This window comes from Spea bombifrons, chromosome 2 (genome assembly GCF_027358695.1).
Source record: "Spea bombifrons isolate aSpeBom1 chromosome 2, aSpeBom1.2.pri, whole genome shotgun sequence".
In the NCBI taxonomy this organism is placed as follows: Eukaryota; Metazoa; Chordata; class Amphibia; order Anura; family Pelobatidae; genus Spea; species Spea bombifrons.
The window spans coordinates 55,724,065-55,742,698 of NC_071088.1; the positions used below are offsets into that span (position 1 = coordinate 55,724,065).

Sequence of the window (18,634 nt, forward strand, 5' to 3'; positions counted from 1 at the left end):
TTTTTTGCTGACCTCGGATTCCCTTTGGACTTTGTTGACTTCTATTATCCTGACCCTGGCTATTGTTATCCGGACTTCGCTTATCTGTCCAACCCTGACCCTTGGGTTCGTGTACCGAGCTGTGTTTGCTTACCCTGACCTCGTTTCTGGACCTCGCTGCACGTGGCGCATCTGCCCCAACCCTCACAGGGGGACACGTCAATCAATAGGAAAGGGGGCCTGGCTGAGGCATCAATACACAAGGGGGCAAAAATGCAAAAGGGGCAGTTAATGACAAAGCAGTGTAGAAAATATTTTTTTTATGCTTCAGTGCAGCAGAGCCTGTCCTGATATGTGTGTTTGGGTGTGGATGTTGCAGAGCCTGTCCTGGTTGTGTGCGTTTGGGGGTCGGTGTGACAGAGCCTGTCCTGTTTGTGTGGGTTTGGGGGTCGGTGTGGCAGAGCCTGTCCTGTTTGTGTGTGTTTGGGGGTCAGTGTGGCAGAGCCTGTCCTGTTTGTGTGTGTTTGGGGGTCGGTGTGGCAGAGCCTGTCCTGTTTGTGTGTGTTTGGGGCTCGGTGTGGCAGAGCCTGTCCTGTTTGTGTGTGCTTGGGGCTCGGTGTGGCAGAGCCTCTCCTGGTGTGTGTGTGTTTGGGGCTCGGTGTAATGTAGGGATAAACTGAACTAGTTCATTTTTACTTATCCAGAGATAAAACACGCTCTTGAATTTGTAGTCACTTCAGAGACCATATTGCCTAGTTACATAGTTAGGCTGAAAAAAGACATGTGTCCATCAAGTTCAGTCTTTCCCATATCTGTTTATTTCTTGCTGTTGATCCAAGAGAAGGCAAAAAACCCAGTTGTGGCTCTTTGCACAAACTAGGGAAAAAATCCTTGTTTGCCCCAGAATAGCAGTCAGATCTCTCTTTTGATCAAGAAGCTGTTTTCCCATAGTTTAAATATTATGTTTTTGCAAGTAAACATCCAATTGTTGTTTTAAATGTCTCTACAGACTCTGATAAAACTACCTCTGCAGGCAGAGAATTCCACATCCTTATTGTCCTAACTGTAAAAATAATTTTCCTTTGCCTTAGACTAAATCTCCTTTCTTCCAATCTAAAGGCATGACCACGTGTCCCATGCATAGTCCTGTTTATGAAAAGATTTCCACACAATGGTTTGTATTGGCCCCAAATATATTTATATAATGCTATCGGATCCCCTCTGGGGTTCCGTGTTTCTAAACTAAACAGATTTAAATTAATTAACCTTTCTTCATAACTAAAGTGCTCTATTGCTTTTATTATTGTTTTTATTATTTTTTTTTAGCACGCCTTTGCACTTTTTCCAGTGCTAGTATCGTTCTTTAGAATAGGTGCCCAAAATTGCACAGCATATTTTGAAGGTTTGGTCTTAACTTTGATTTTATAAAGGGGCAAAATTATATTTGTATCCCATGAAGTGACGCCCCTTTTTATACATGACGACAATACTTTACTGGCCCTAGCAACTGCTGACTGACATTGCACATTCTTGCCTAGTTTGTTGTCTATAACAATTCCCAAATCCTTCTCATTTGTTGTTATCCCTAATTCGTTACCATTTTGGGTGTAAGTTGCTTGTGCATTCCTTACCCTGAAGTGCATAATATTCTGCTCACATTGTATTACTTTACAGAGTTTAGCGTCATCTGCTGACATGGAAACATGACTTTAAGGTCTATTGCAATGTCGTTTATAAATATGTTGAATAAAATTGGTGAGGACCCTGAGGAACACCACCTAACACTTTTATCCAGCTTCAAAATTTACCGTTTATGACAACACTCTGTACTCTATCACTAAGCCAATGTTCAACCCAAGAACAAGAATTTGCATCTAGACCATTTCTTTCAGTTTGAATACTAACCTATTGTGTGGAACAGTGTCAAACGCCTTGACAAAATCCAAGTACGGTAGATTACATCCATTGCAACACCCTGAATTTGTTTGACGTGACCTATGTTTCATAAAACCATGCTGATTTTTGCTAAGAACACTGTTCTTCCTAGTGAATTCCTGAATATTATCCCTTAATAGCCCTTCAAATACTTTCCCAGCCACAGAAGTTAAGCTCACTGGTCTATAATTTGCAGGCAAAGAGTTTGAACTCTCTTTGAATATAGGAACCACATCTGCCTTCCTCCAATCCTCTGGTACATTTCCTGAAAGAAAAGAATCCCGAAAAATTAGAAAAAGAGGTTCACTTATTTCCAGGCTCAGCTCCTTAAGTACTCGTGGGTGAATACCGGCAGGCACCGGAGCTTTGTTGACATTAACTTTCTTTAGTTGCTGCAGCACCTTGTCCTTAGTCATCCAATCACAATTTGCCTGCAATTTTGTTTTGCAGTAGTCATTTACATTACTATTGCCATAGGTTCCTTCTTAATATATATACTGAGGAAATATAGTTGTGGCTTCAGGCATCCCGTGTATGATGACTTTTAGTGTACTGATTACTCCCAGTCCCATCACTTAAGGGTCTATCTTGTATTATCTGCAGAGCACTGATGTCATCTTTCTCCATCACAAATGCATGCCGAGGAGTTAAGATTCTGTCCATAAAATGGCCCAAAATCTTCAGCACCAGGCCCATGATGCTCTTAATCTGCCCCTGCCTCCAGTGTGCGTCAGCCAGCTTGTACCCACACTGTTCACCTGCCTTGTGCAGTTTTCTTTGACTAAACGTGTTTTAAATGGTTTGTGGACCGACTTTGTTTTACTGTTTAAGTACTTTAGTATTGATAGAATTTCATATAAAAGTTGATCAAAAAACTTTTCCACTGCTTTTTTTATTATCGCCAAATTAACCCTGTATTAATATGCATTATAAAGCTAAAAGGACATATTTTCTCTGAGTGAAAAATTAGTGCGGCCCACGCATACATACATTTCTGATGAATTGGTCCACTGCAGAAAAAACTTGGACACCCCTGACTTAGGTCATTGTAGTCTTGGCAGCCTTCCTTTTTTTTCGTTCTCGAGGTATTAACATTGCTGAATACCTGGGCCGTTGGCTGGTAAACCAAAACCATCCTAAGTCCCCAATCTTTGAGAAATTGGAAACGCATATATGTTTTAAAACAAGACAGTACAAAGAATCATGCCATGTTCAGCATTGAAGCATCCACACAGCACCTGTCAAAGTTGGTACAAAAAAACAAAACAAAAAAAAAAACATATTTGAGGCACAATGGCTTTTGTATTTTAACTTAACCCCATCGGACTATATATTCTCGAAAAGCACAACTCTTGAAGATTTCTAAGACACTCTACTTACCTTTCTAGGTGGCCTACTGCAACCACAAATATAAAAGGAACACGGGAATTTGTTGGCAACAAATGTGCCGAAGGTTTATCTCCCCATACCTGAAAATACTGTTTAAGCCCCTCCTCTTCAGGCCACACTGAGTTATGTTTTGGATGGATCAAGTTAAATATGAGGATTTACTTTTGTTCTTGCGCACATGGCACGTTTTGTGTTTCTCTCTTTCCTGAGTCTGGGAGCTTTAGATTTAAATTTGTTTTGGTGTTTAAAAACCAACTAGCGTGCAGATAACTAGTGAGGATATCTTAGCTAGATTTTATCTTATAATTAGCGTAGTGATTTTATTTAGTTGTTAGGTTAGGAGTTAAGTAGTAGTGCTGGGGTACAGTAAGTGGATAGAGTAAGTTAGGTACAGGTAGATGTAATGTAGCATGTTGATGATCAGTGACCTAAAGGGTCATTTATGATCATTTTTATTGGTGGGGATACTATAAGGAATCCTGATCTGAGGGACTTAATTACCTGTAACTGGGAGGAGCCAGTTACCTGCAGCTATATATAAACTCTGCTGACCTCTCATTCATTACTGGAGTATTGCCAAGCTGTGGTATCTGTCTCCCTACAGTCACCATTTCCCCCTGTCCCTGCTACAGTTCGTTACCCTTACTTGAACTTGTTTGACCTAGCTTGATCTCATGAATTTTGCCCTTTGGCTTGCTACCTGGACTATACTGTTCCATTACCTAGACTTGTTTTATCCTATGTGATCCTGTGCTGTATGTCATGACTAGGCTCTGTACTGATTAAATGGTAAATAATGTTCAAACTGCCTGCTTCTGGGTGTCTACAGCTCCTGCCTTAAAACTCACAGCTTATTCCTGACATGACTTTTACTTCAACATGCATCTTAAATGTTTGTTGCCTTCTCTAGGTGTTTGTTAGCAACAAATGCACTGGAGAGTGAATCTGTGTGATATAGAATGCATTTTAACAGGTTGAGCAAGGCTTATCTGCCCATACTTGAAAATGCTGTTTATGCCCTCTTCTTATGGTCATGCTGAGAGGGGTATTCTGCAATCTTGTTTTGCTATTACTCTGGTAACGGATTAGCCATTAGACAAATAAGTTTTTCACTAAACTTAAGTGGCGATTCACCTCACTCCAAATCGCCTACAATGCTAACTAATGTATTTTATAAACTCAGCTAGGGCTGCAACTAACGACTATTTTCATAATCGATTAGTTGCACGGTAACTAATCAATTTTTTTGATTAATTGGATTAAAAAAAAAATGTAAAATGTAATAAACAAACAGGATGTTAAAAATAAACAGCAGAATAAAAAAAACTTTGAGAAAAATGCATTGCCACACTGCCTCCCAGATATGCCTTATACCCCCAGATATGCCAGCGCTGCAGGGGATGTGGATCTTAGTTTTATTGTAAGATATATCTTGTAATGTTATATTTTTCAGAGTATTTGCTCTGGAAAAAATTAGGGATGCACCGAAATGAAAATTCTGGACCAAAACTGAAAATATAGGATTCACTTGGCCGAAACCGAACCGAAAATGACCCCACCTCCTTAAAAAAAAAAAAAAAAAAAAAAAAAAATAACCAGACTTTTTTTTAAAAGTAAGTAACAAAGTCATAGAGACGGGACTGAACGGCTTCGCTACGAACAGTAACGGTTTGATTAGTTTGGGGTCTGCTATACACCACCCGGTGATGATATCAACTTTCTGGGATATGGATTTACATGTTTTATTATTTTTCTGTTTTACATTAAGTTACATAATTCTGATACACTGAGCTGCCTCCATGCTGACCCTCATTATACAGTTTAGCCACCTCTCCTCACCATTAAGTCTCAGCATGACATTTTTTTATTTATTTATTTATTTATTTTTGGCCTTACATGTCTGCGAGAAGGTGCGCTATCTTTCTTCCAATTTTTTTTTTTTTGCAAACATTATTGACGCATTACTCTCTTCTATTTATACATATTTTTGTATACACTTCCACGGCGGTCGCTGCCATTAATATGCTCGTATGTCCTCATTCACTACACATCTCACTCGCTTTTGGTTTTAACATAGACGACTCCTACTATCTCTCCGTGTCCGTGTGGCAGAAGTGCTATCTCTACATCTTCAATGCCTCCTATTGTAGAGGTGGATAGCAGTGACACAAACCTATACACCTTTTTTTTCATTTAATTTTTTTATATATCTACTGCAAACAATCTTTATATACACGTTGCTCTCTTATATAAATTTCTCTATACACTTTTGCTGCAGCCGTTCACTTTCACATCCCACATGTTCTCACTTCCAACGCATCTTCTTCGCCTTTCGGTTTAGACATGTCCAGCAATTTTTTTCACGCACAAAACCTCCGATGTTGGAGGTGGATAAACGTGACCTAAGTTTCCATTCAATCTTTTTCTATATAACAACATGTTTATACATATATTTTAATTTTTTTTCTTTCTTGGATTTGGGTCACCTTTCTACATATACACAAGATCTTCCACGGTAGTCATGGAGGCTCTAACCTTACCAGCCTTGGAGGTCTTTTCTCGGTTATTGTATATTTTTATTGCTTTGTGCACTTGCTCAATCCTGTTCTGTTTACAGTTTATGCCTTAACTCGGTAAATCAGGTTTATATCCGTGGTTGCTGGTGTGGCAGCAATTCCATGGAATTGCACTTGTTTTCTCTCTATATATTACTCTTGTACTTACTTTTCTTACTCGTCAGTCACTTGGTGTTGTGTCTCAACTACTGTATATTGACATTGTGTCTGACGAGAACGTCCCCACTCTCCGGTGCCTTTCGTATTGTTTCCTTATATTTCTCTTGTACCCTTTTCTCTCCCCCCTCCTTTTTTTTTTTTTCCTTTTTCCTTTTGTGTGTTTTGTCCGTGTAGTCCTCTCCTACAATGCAACTTACTGTGGTCTCCATTAATGCGCGGGGTCTGAACTCTCCACATAAATGCCAAATGTTGTTCCGAGAGCTTAAACCGCTAAAGGCTTCAGTGGTCATGGTCAAGGAAACTCACTTGTCCAAGTCCAATCACTGCCTATTAGCCTCTAAACACTACCCCTTGGAGTATCATGCAAGAGCATCGGGGAAGACTTATGGTTCGGCAATATCGTTTAATAAGAATGCTGATTTCCAGCTGCAGTCCCAGACCTGTGACCCTCGTTCCATATAAGGGACCTCATACCATCCTTAATCTCTACGCCCCAAATTCTGGCCAATTGACCTTTTTAGATTATGTATTTACTAAATTGCATGAATTGTGGGAGGCGACTTCAATCTCCTCGCCAATCTTTCTCTGGATTACTCGGCTAGGCTCGCTGCCAAGTATCTGAAGCTGGTGACAAACCAAGGATTTGAAACACTTATTCCACCAACATTCACTTTTTGACACATGGAGAATCTTACACCCTCTGGATAGAGACTATTGATTTTATTCCAATGTACATTCCAGTTACTCAAGAATTGACTTGATACTTGTGGATAAAATTGCATTGCAGGGAGCGAAACGTGCGGAGATAGGACACATCTCATCGTCTGATCACACTCCGTTGTGGATAACGCTACAAGATGGCCCGCAACTCGCTTCACCGTCTAGATGGCGACTGAATGAAAGCCTACTTCAACAATCTTCCACATGCACAGAGATAGATGACGCCCTTACACAATACTTTCAAACTAACGACACCCCTGATGTATCGACTCCCTACAATATGGCTGGCTCACAAGGCGGTCATACGGGGACATTTCCTCAAGATTGCTGCTAGACAAAAAAAGCAGAGACTACAACTGCTAAATGATCTGACTACCCGTCTGGGGGTTCTGGAATGTTCAGATAAACTATACTCAAAGCTTTTGGCTAATCGCCTGAATGCCCCGCACCCGTCTCTGATCCAAAACGTCCAGGTCGGCTTCATTCTAGGACGGCAACCATCTGATAATACGAGGAGACTTGTCAACATTACCTCGATTGCCCGGAAGACGAACTCTCCATGCCTCTCTCTCGACGCCGAGAAGGCGTTTGACCGCCTACACTGGGGCTACCTGCTGTTGGTGTTAAGGGATTTTGGATTGCCAGAGGCCTTTGTTGCAGCTGTCGATATACTATACCATCAACCTAGGGCGAGAGTCTATACTTTGGGATACCTTTCCAAACCGTTCAACATTTATAACGGAACTAGACAAGGATGTTCCCTTTCCCCCTCTCTTTTTCGCTCTGGCTATGTTCCAGCTAGCGATCGCTATTCGGACTGATCCCAACATTCATGGCTTCAATATGAGGTCTGTTGAATCGAAATTATGCTTATACGCAGCATCACGGACCCTTTGATTACATTACCGAATTTGTCTCGTCTCTTGGAGGCATTTGGACCTCTCTCCTTTTACAAGGTCAACTGGTCTAAATCACAGGCCCTCAGCATTGGTTATCAGGAGTCTATGATCGCGACTATATTGTGTACCTGGGGATTCGACTCACCAAATCCCCTACTACTCTGTTCCGTGTCAATTTCCTATCCTTGTGGAATAGAATCAGCAACGACTTTAACAGATGGTCAAAACTGGAAATTTCGTGGTTGGGTCGTATAGTCTCCTTTAAAATGAATTAGCTCCCGAAGTTACTGTACCTCTTCCGCACAATCCCCGTCACGATACCTGTGGCCTTTCTTTGGCACATGCAATCATGACTATCCAAATTCATCTGGCTCAACAAATGCCCCAGACTCCAGCTTGGTTTGTCCAACGCTCTAAGCTGATGGGAGGTCTCTGAGTCCCTGACATCAAGAAATATTACCTAGCCGCCAACCTAGCTCAGTCTATTCTACTCTTCTCAGCTCGCAACCAGGTGGCATGGGTGGATCAAGAATCTCTATGTGCTTCTCAGTTTCTGCTGCGTGACATTCTTTGGCTCCCTAGGGAACTCAGACCCCCATTGCCGGACCTCTTGGACACAACATTGCTGTCTCTGCGCATGTGGGATACATACCGTCTCACGCCGGGGTTTCCTTCTGGGATCCATATCTCGGCTCCTTTATCGTCTTTAAAACCCCTACGACCGCACGTTTCTTTGGAGGACTGGATTCACAGGGGTGTTATCTCTATCTCTCATCTCCTCTCCCAAGGCAGACTTTCCAGACGTTATAGTCTCTCTATTCGCTGCCACGTCAAGATTTCTTGAAATATCTACAGCTCCGCAACGCTCTCCGCACACACATTTGAGTCACTCTGCCTTTGCCTCTCCCACCTCACCAATTCTCAAGCTTTGCCAGAGGGCGCCAAATTTCCTAAAGGCTATCTCGTTTTGTTATGCGGCTCTGTTGCGTCATGGGTTTGTGGTTAAACTTATGTATATGCTACAATGGGAGAAAGAGCTTGGTCGCACCTATGATGTCAAACTATGGTATGACGCCCTTTCGAACTTTCAGGGGGTCTCCTGGAATGCCACTCATTTTGAAACTAATCGCAAGGTTCTGTTTAGCTGGTACTATGTACCTGCTACGCTGGCTAAAATGTATCTAGGGCTGAAACAACTAATCGATAAAATCGATAATAATCTATAATGAAAATCGTTGTCAACGATTTTCATTATCGATTAATCGGATCGATTTTTATCGATTATAAAAAGAGGTTTTTTTTCAGAGCAAATGCTCTGAAAAACTCCTCTCCTTATATAATCCGACCTCAAACAGAGATCGGATTATAACACTGGAATCCAAATCCCCCGCGACGCTGCAGGGGACCTGGATTCTCTCACTTCCGTCTCTCCCCCCCTCCCATCTGCCTCCTCCCCCCTCCCATATATGACTCTGCCTCTCTACCCGGCACCGTTACTGACAGGCACTTTCCCTGCAGCTTCATAGAAGCCTCAGTGTAAGTGAAGGTGAGTAACGGAGTCTGTCTGTGCGATGCAGACCCCCACCGGCTGACAGAGAATCATCCTTTCTGTTATCCGGTGAGGGTCTGCATCGCACAGACAGACTCCGTTACTGCCCTTCACTTATACTGTGGCTTCTATGAAGCTGCAGTGAAAGTGCCTTCAGTAACGGAGCCGGGTAGAGAGGCAGAGCGGTGTATGGGAGGGGGAGGAGTCAGAGGGGTGTATGGGAGCCACCCTCCAATACACCACTCTGGCTCCTCCCCCTCTCATACGCCACTCTGCCTCTCTACCCGGCTCCCTGGTGTCTTGTCAGAAACAGAGGTTCACAGGAGCCAGAGTGGAGTATGGGAGGGGGGAGGAGCCAGAGTGGTGTATGGGAGGGGGAGGAGCCAGAGTGGTGTATGGGAGGAGGCAGAGTGGAGTATGGAAGGGGGAGGAGCCAAAGCGATGTATGGGAGTGGAGGAGGCAAAGTGATGTATGGGCGGGGAGGAGGCAGAGTGGTGTATGGGAGGGGGAGGAGGCAGAGTGGAGTATGAGAGGGGGAGGAGCCAAAGCGATGTATGGGAGGGGAGGAGGCAGAGTGGAGGAGCCAAAGTGATGTATGGGCGGGGAGGAGGCAGAGTGGTGTATGGGAGGGGGAGGAGGCAGAGTGGAGTATGAGAGGGGGAGGAGCCAGAGTGGTGTATGGGAGGGGGAGGAGCCAGAGTGGTGTATGGGAGGGGGAGGAGCCAGAGTGGTGTATGGGTGAGTTATAGTGGTGTATGGGGGTATTATGAATTTTTAGGGCATATAGGGGGTATAAGGCATATGGATATTAGGCATATCAGGGGGGCATAAACATATCTGGGGGTAAAAGGTATATCAGGGGGCTCAGTGGCATATAGGGGGTATAAGACATATCGATATTAGGCATATCAGGGGGGCATAAAACAAATCTGGGGTAAAAGGTATATCAGGGGGCTCAGTTGCATATCACTGGCATATAAGGAGTATAAGGCATATCAGGGGCACAGTGGCATATCAGGGGGCACAGTGGAATCTGGCATATAAGAGGTATAAGGCAAATATGGGGGCAGAGTGGCAAGCTGGGGGTCAGATGTACATAACCGGGGGCAGTTTGGTAAATAAAAAAATTTAAACAAGGCTTTTTTTCTCAGTTTTTATTAAATATGAAAAATAGTTAACATATGAATTAATATTTACTAATACCTTTGTATTAAAACCTAGTTTGAGAAACAGCGTGTTTGGGTTCTTGTAGCTTTTATTATGTCAGTAAAATAAGAAGGTGAATAGAGAGAGGCCATTGCAATAAAGAGATGAAAGCGTAAATTGTACGTTTTTTATTGCAATTTTTCTTCAATTTAAAATAATGTATTTTTTTATCCGATTAATCGACAAAATAATCGGCCAACTAATCGATTATTAAAATATTCTGAAAATTTTGAAAATCCTGAGATTCCTCTTTGCAGATAGGTAGCTACTTTCATATGTACCGTATTTTCCGGCGTATAAGATGACCGCCAACTTTTCCAGTTAAAATATAGAGTTTGGGCTATACTCGCCGTATAAGACTACTCCTCTACCCAGTATACAACAACCAGCCAAGCGATGTACCTTACCGGTGATTGGCTGGTTGTTGTATACAAAGCCTGCTTGGATTGTGCTTGGACATGTGTTAGACATACACTGCCCTCACACACCCCTTCCTTTACACACATATACACGTACACACCTGCTTACAAACACACATATACACATACACTGCCCGTACACAGACATATACATACATTCACTGCCCTTACACACACACACACATATATATATATATATATATATATATATATATATATATATATATATATATAAACATACGCCTGTCCATACATACACATTTGTACACTGCCCTCACCACACACCCCTGCCTTTACACACACACACACATATATACACACACCAGCTTACAAACACAGAAATACCTACACTGCTCTTACACACACCTGACCATATACATACACTGACCATCTCACACCAACATATAGACACATGCACTGCACTTACACCCCTTTCTCACCCTCTCTTACCTTTCTCATCTTCTATCTTCCATCCAGTTGTGGGAGCGTGAGGTCTGTCATTTCAGACCTCTGCTTTACTGCTCCCTCATCACTACACGCCGGCAATTGATGCCGAGTGCCGGGACATGACGGCATCAATAGCCGGCACGTACTGATTAGGGAGCACGGAAGCCGAGGTCTGAAGTGCCAGATCTCGAGCTCCCTAATGTTGGGCTAGTTAGAGGGAGGTCGTGATCTCCCCAACCAGCCCTGCTCATCGGGCACCCGCTGATCAGGGCTAGTTGGGGAGATCACGATCTTGCACCTACCTGAAGATCGGCCCAGGGGAGGCGGCTTCTCCGCTCGCCCCTCCCCTAGAGATACGCTACAGTTTTAGGGGCTTCGTGGGATTCTCCGGCTCGGTAAGTATAAGACGACCCTGCCAATCCACCTCTGCCTTTACTCGGCGCGTTTTGGTCGAAATGTACTGTGGACTATCCGAATGTTTTTTCATGTGTGTTTACCATCTCGCATTGTGCTATTTCTTTAAACAATGTAAATCTCAATAAAAAATTTATGTTCAAAAAAAGTAAGTAGCACACCAAAATGGGACAAAATGCAATAACAATATCATGCCCAGGCAACCAGTACATGCTAGAACCTGGGCATGATAGGAGTGTGATTTCAATAACAATATTACTTACTTGGATTGAAAACAGCAATCACACTCCTATCATGCAAAGTCAGCCAGTACATGCTGGAATCTAGGTATAAAATAAAGGAAAAAGAAACAAAAGCTCCAAAATGACAAAGATGCCTATAGGAAATTGGGGACAGAGTTTGCCTTTGCCCCCAGTCTCCCATAGGCATCTTTGTCACTAAACATGGGACTATGGGAAGCTATTTAGTGACAAAGATGCCTATAGGAAATGGGGGACAGAGTTTGCCTTTGCCCCCAGTCTCCCATAGGCATCTTTGTCACTAAACATGGGACTGTGGGAAGCTATTTAGTGACAAAGATGCCTATAGGAAATTGGGGACAGAGTTTGCCATTGCCCCCAGTCTCCCATAGGCATCTTTGTCGCTAAACATGGGACTATGGGAAGCTATTTAGTGACAAAGATGCCTATAGGAAATTGGGGACAGAGTTTGCCTTTGCCCCCAGTCTCCCATAGGCATCTTTGTCTCAGTCTCCCACCGCCAAGCATGCCCCCAGCTACTTCCACTTACCTGACCCCGATGTGCACTGTGTTGGATTCATTCCCGCTGCTGCTGCCGGCGGCTCCACCCATCCTCCTCACTGAACGGGGCTGGTACCGCCCACAAAGCTCATTGAGCAGCGCTAGTGCCGCCCGCGAAAGTTATTGAGCGGCGCCGGCTGACTCACTTCTATTTTGAATCGACAGGGGTGGCGTTTTAAGAAGCCGTCCCCGTTGATCCGAAATAGAATTGAGTCAGCTGGCCAGCGCGACTCAGTGACCTTCATGGTCGGTGACAGCCCCGTTCAGTGAGGAGGGTGGGCGGAGCCGCTGGCAGCAGCGGGGTTGTCTGCATCGCACAGACGCCCGCTGCTGCCGGAAAGGAGGATCCAAGTCCCCTGCAACGCCGCCGGGTTCTGGATCCTAAACCCAATTATAGGTTTGGCTCACAAACACCTAGGCGCCAGCAGAAAATTATCAGTTGCCATGGCGACCTGGGATTTGTCGAGCCCTGATATATATATACATCTATATATATCTATATATATATAGATATATAGATATATATATATATATATATATATATCTATATATACATATATAGATGTATATATATATATATATCTATATATACATATATATATCTATATATACATATAGATATATATATATAGATAGATATATCTATCTATATATATATATATAGATATAGATATATATATTAGGGCAGCAACTAACGATTATTTTAATAATCGATTAGTTGGCCGATTATTTATTAATCGGATAAAAAAAATGCAATTTTTCTTCAATTTAAAATAATGTAATAAAAAACATACAATTTACACTTTCATCTCTTTATTGCAATGGCCTCTCTCTCTCTATTCACCTTCTTATTTTACTGACATAATAATAAAAGCTACAAGAACCCAACCAGTGTTTCTCAAACTAGGTTTTAATACAAAGTTATTAGGAAATATTAGGGCTGCAACAACTAATCGATAAAATCGATAATAATCGATAATGAAAATCATTGCCAACGAATTTCATTATCGATTAGTTGAATCGATTTTTATCGATTATAAAATGAGGGTTTTTATAATGAGGGCTCTGAAAAATACCCCTCATTATATAATCCATTTAGTCTGACTCACAGCAGCAGCTCCTACTTACCAGTAGTGATGGGAAGTTCGGATCATTAAAGTGAATCGGATCATTTCGATTCGTTCACTGAAATGATCCGATTCATGATCCGGATCTTCGGATCACTCAGTGTCTCTGCACGGAGTTACTGTTTTCCAGTAACTCCGTGCAGGCACACTAACGATTGGCCCCGCCCCTTTTATTATGAATCCTCCCCCCTGCCTCCAGTGATGTCAATGAAGGCAGAGAGTCGTTCAAAGATTCGGATCTTACAGGGATCCGAATCTTACAGTGATCCGGATCACTGTAAGATCCGGATCATTGTAAGATCCGGATCATTGTAAGATCCGGATCTTTGAACGACTCTCTGCCTTCATTGGCATTCTAATCATTAAGAGAATGTCACCATACTGTTATAAATAAATATATTAATAATCACTGCCCCCAGGATTTACATTCCCCTTTACCTGCAACTGCACCTTAAGCTAACTTTATTAAATTAATTAAATTAACCCTCACCATTAAATTAACCCTAAACACCCCATCAACCATGACTGCCCTAAAATTAACCCTTAACACACCATCAACCATGACTGCCCCTAAAATTAACCCTTAACACCCCATTAAGCATAACTGCCCCAAATTAACCCTAAACACCCCAGTAAGCATAACTGCCCCTAAATTAACCCTAAACACCCCGTTAAGCATAACTGCCCCCAAATTAACCCTAAACACCCCATTAAGCATAACTGCCCCCAAATTAACCCTAAACACCCCATTAAGCATAACTGCCCCCAAATTAACACTAAAGACCCCATTAAGCATAACTGCCCCTAAATTATCCTTAAACACCCCATTAAGGATAACTGCCCCCAAATTAACACTAAAGACCCCATCAACCATACCAATTTATTAGGTAATTTATCTGGAGTACATGCAATTAATTTAGGGGTAGTTATGGTTAATGGAGTATTTAGGGTTAATTTCAGGGGCCGTTATGGTTAATGGGGTCTTTAGGGTTAATTTCAGGGGCCGTTATGGTTAATGGGATCTTTACGGTTAATTTCAGGGGCAGTTATGGTTGATGGGGTATAAGGGTTAATTTTATGCTGATGACTGAGGGTTAATTTAATTAATTTAATAAAGTTAACTGTAGGTGCAGTTATAGGTAAAGGGGGGCAAACTCAGGGGAATCTAAATCCTGGGGGCGGTGTGAACATTATTAATGTATTTATTTATAAAAGTATGGTATCAGTCATATTCTCTGAATGATTCGAATCTCTGTAAGATTCGGATCCTTGTAAGATCCGGATCCCTGTAAGATTCGAATCATTCGACTCTTCGGTTCATTCGACTCTTCGGTTCATTCGACTCTTCGGTTCATTCGACTCTTCGGATCATTCGACTCTTTGAACGACTCTCTGACTCTATGAGTCATCGTTCCTATGAGAATTAATGAGCTGTAACCTGACCCCAGAGTGCTCTGCAGATGACTCACAGCTCTAGGATCAGGTTACAGCTGCATGATGATTCACAGACTGAACCGCTACAAACGAATCGTTCAGTCTAGTGAACCGACTCATCCGGATCACTAAAAAGAACCGGATCAAATGAACGATTCGTTCATGATCCGGACATCACTACTTACCAGTCCCTCCCTGTAATCACTGTGACAACTGGCCCGCCCCTTCCTTCTCCCAGAAGGCCAGAACCACATGGCTGTGACACTCATCTAACTGTAAGTATAAAATTTAATATTTGGGCTGCTGAAAGTTAGGGTAGGTGGGGGTTAATTTAAGGGCAGTTATGGTTAATGGGATGTTTAGGGTTAATTTAGGGGCAGTTATGGTTAATGGGGTGTTTAGGGGCAGCTAAGGTTAATGGGGTGTTTAGGGCTAATTTAGGGGCAGCTGTGGTTAATGGGGTGTTTAGGGTTAATTTAGGAGCAGCTGTGGTTAATGGGGTGTTTGGGGTTAATTTGAGGCAGTTGTGGTAAATGGTGTGTTTAGGGTTAATTTAGGGCATGTTGTGGTTGATGGGGTCTTTAGGGTTAATTTAGGGGCAGTTATGGTTAATGGGGTGTTTAGGGTTAATTTAGGGTAGTTGTTTTGATGGGGTATTTAGAGTTAATTTAGGGGTAGTTAAGGTTAATGGGGTGTTTTGGGTTAATTTAATGATGAGGACTGAGGGTTAATTTAATAAAGTTAACTTAAGGTGCAGTTAGAGATAAAGGGGGGCAAACTAAGGGGAATCTAAATCCTGGGGGCAGTGAAGATTAACCCAGTACTTATTTATAAAATATAAAGTATAAGGCATATCTGGGGAGGACGGAGTGACATATCTGGGGTTATAAGGCATATAAGGTATATAATGCATATGTGAGGAGGGCAGTGTGGCATGTCTGGGGAGGACACTGAGTGGTGTATCAGGGTGTATAAGGCATATCTGGGGCCACAGTGGCATATCTGGGGGTAGAGTGGAGTGGCATATGTGGGAAGGGCAGCGTGGCATGTCAAGGAGGCAGTGTGGCATGTCTGGGGAGGATGGAGTGTATCAGGGGGTATAAGGCGTACCAGGCACAGTGGCATATGTGGGGGTAGAATGGAGTGGCATATGTGGGAGGCAGCGTGGAGTGGTATATGTGGGAGGCAGCGTGGAGTGGTATATGTGGGAGGCAGCGTGGCATGTCTGGGAGGCAGCGTGGCATGTCGGGGAGGCAGCGTGGCAACCTGGGCTCAAATGTGCATAAATTGGGGGGGCTGGTTGGGAAATAAAGACAAGAAATGCATTTTATCAAAGTTTTTTTTATTCTGGTGTTTGTATTTAACATCATTTGTTTATTAAATTATTTTAAATAAATGAAAAATTTACATTCTTTGTTTTTTATCCGATTAATCGATTAATCGAAAAAATAATCGGCCAACTAATCGATTTTGAAAATAATCGTTAGTTGCAGCCCTAGAGATTACATAATTCTTTTGTAACTCGGGATATGAATGGAGTTCCCTGGTCTGTCAGTATTTCCTTGGGAATCCCAACCCGACTGAACATTGACATTAGTTCCTTAGCAATAGCTTTTGCTGAAGTTGTACGCATAGGTATTGCTTCGGGGTAATGCGTAGCATAGTCTGCTATTACCAATATGTACTGGTGTCCTCTGGCAGATTTTACAAGAGAGCCCACAAAGTCCATACCAATGCGTTCAAATGGAACCTCTAAAATAGGTAAGGGCACTAATGGACTACGGTATGCTGTAAGAGGGGCAGTTAACTGGCAATCAGGACAGGAGGAACAATAATTTGTAATTGACGCCATGACACCTGGCCAATAAAATCTCCTGAGAATTCTCTCTTTTGTTTTATCAACCCCTAGGTGCCCTCCCAGAATATGGCTGTGTGCTAGATTTAATACTGTATATGAGTATGCCTGGGGTACCAATAGTTGTTTAACCAACTCTAATTTATCAACTCTATACAGTAAATCATTTTCTACCTCAAAATATGGATAAGTCAAGGTTTTTCCCGGATTAACAGGGGTCCCATTCCTCATAGCGATCTGGTTCCTAGCCCCAGATAAAGTGAGGTCCTCCCACTGTGCAGCTCTGAAGTTACCCAGGTAACCTTCTAGGTCAGTCAGATCTACATCAGGCTCCGTGATATTAGAAGGACCTTACTCACTCTCCTCAGTGTTACTCCCCACTAATGTTTCTATAGGGGCTGAATGCATGTTCCTAGCAGCAGCTTCTCTGTCCTAGTCATCCCCCAATAAATCTGAAAAGGGAAAGTCACTAACCGCGCCCTCTACTGGTACTGAGTTAACCCTTTCAGCAGTAGTCAATAAAGTCAAAAAATAGGGAAAATCCCTGCCAACTATCATTTCATGGACTAATCCGTTCACTAGACCAAGTCTATGATTTACAGCACCACTTTGCGTTTTAATAATCACCTCAGCAGTGGGGTACTGGTGTATGTCCCCATGTATACAGGCAACCTCTAGATTCTGGGAGTCATCTATTAGAGTGTTTTTAACAGACCCTGGTCTAGAAGTGTAACCATACTCCCTGAATCTAGTAAAGCCTTTACTTCTTTTCCCTCTACCTTTAAAGTACACCAGGGATGGCCCTTCAGACACTCATTTTGTGTGACAGAATATACGGAGTGAGAGAAAAGTGAATATATCTATATATATATATATCTTTATAGATATCTATATCTATATTAGGGCTGCAACTAACGATTATTTTCATAATCGATTAGTTGGCCGATTATTTTTTCAATTAATCGGATAAAAAAAAATGAATGTAAATTTTTCATTTATTTAAAATAATTTAATAAACAAATGATGTTAAATACAAACGGCAGAATAAAAAAAAACTTTGATAAAATGCATTTCTTGTCTTAATTTCCCAACCAGCCCCCCCCAATTTATGCACATTTGAGCCCAGGCTTGCCACGCTGCCTCCCAGGCTTGCCACGCTGCCTCCCAGGCTTGCCATGCTGCTTCCCAGACATGCCACGCTGCCTCCCAGACATGCCACGCTGCCTCCCACATATTCCACTCCACGCTTCCTCCCACATATTCCACTCCACGCTGCCTCCCACATATGCCACTCCACGCTGCCTCCCACATATGCCACTCCACGCTGCCTCCCACATATGCCACTCCACGATGCCTCCCATATATGCCACTCCACGCTGCCTCCCACATATGCCACTCCACGCGATACGCCTTATACCCCGATACACCACTCCATCCTCCCGAGACATGCCACACTGCCTCCCAGACATGCCACGCTGCCCTCCCCACATATGTCACTCCACTTTACCTCCAGATATGCCACTGTGGCCCCAGATATGCCTTATACACCCTGATACTCCATCCTCCCCAGACATGCCACGCTGCCCTCCCCACATATGCCTTATATACCGTATATGCCTTATACCCCCAGATATGTCACTCCATCCTCCCCAGATATGCCTTATACCCCCCAGATACCTCATAGTCCCCTCACAGAGTCACAGACCTGTTCACACCACACTGACA

General features: G+C 42.8%; 1 protein-coding gene across 2 annotated transcripts in view; it reads left to right on the forward strand.

Moving 5' to 3' along the window:
* The window catches only part of TFEB (transcription factor EB), a 116,081-nt gene that overhangs the window by 36,867 nt on the left and 60,580 nt on the right, over positions 1 to 18,634 (forward strand). The window lies entirely within an intron of this gene.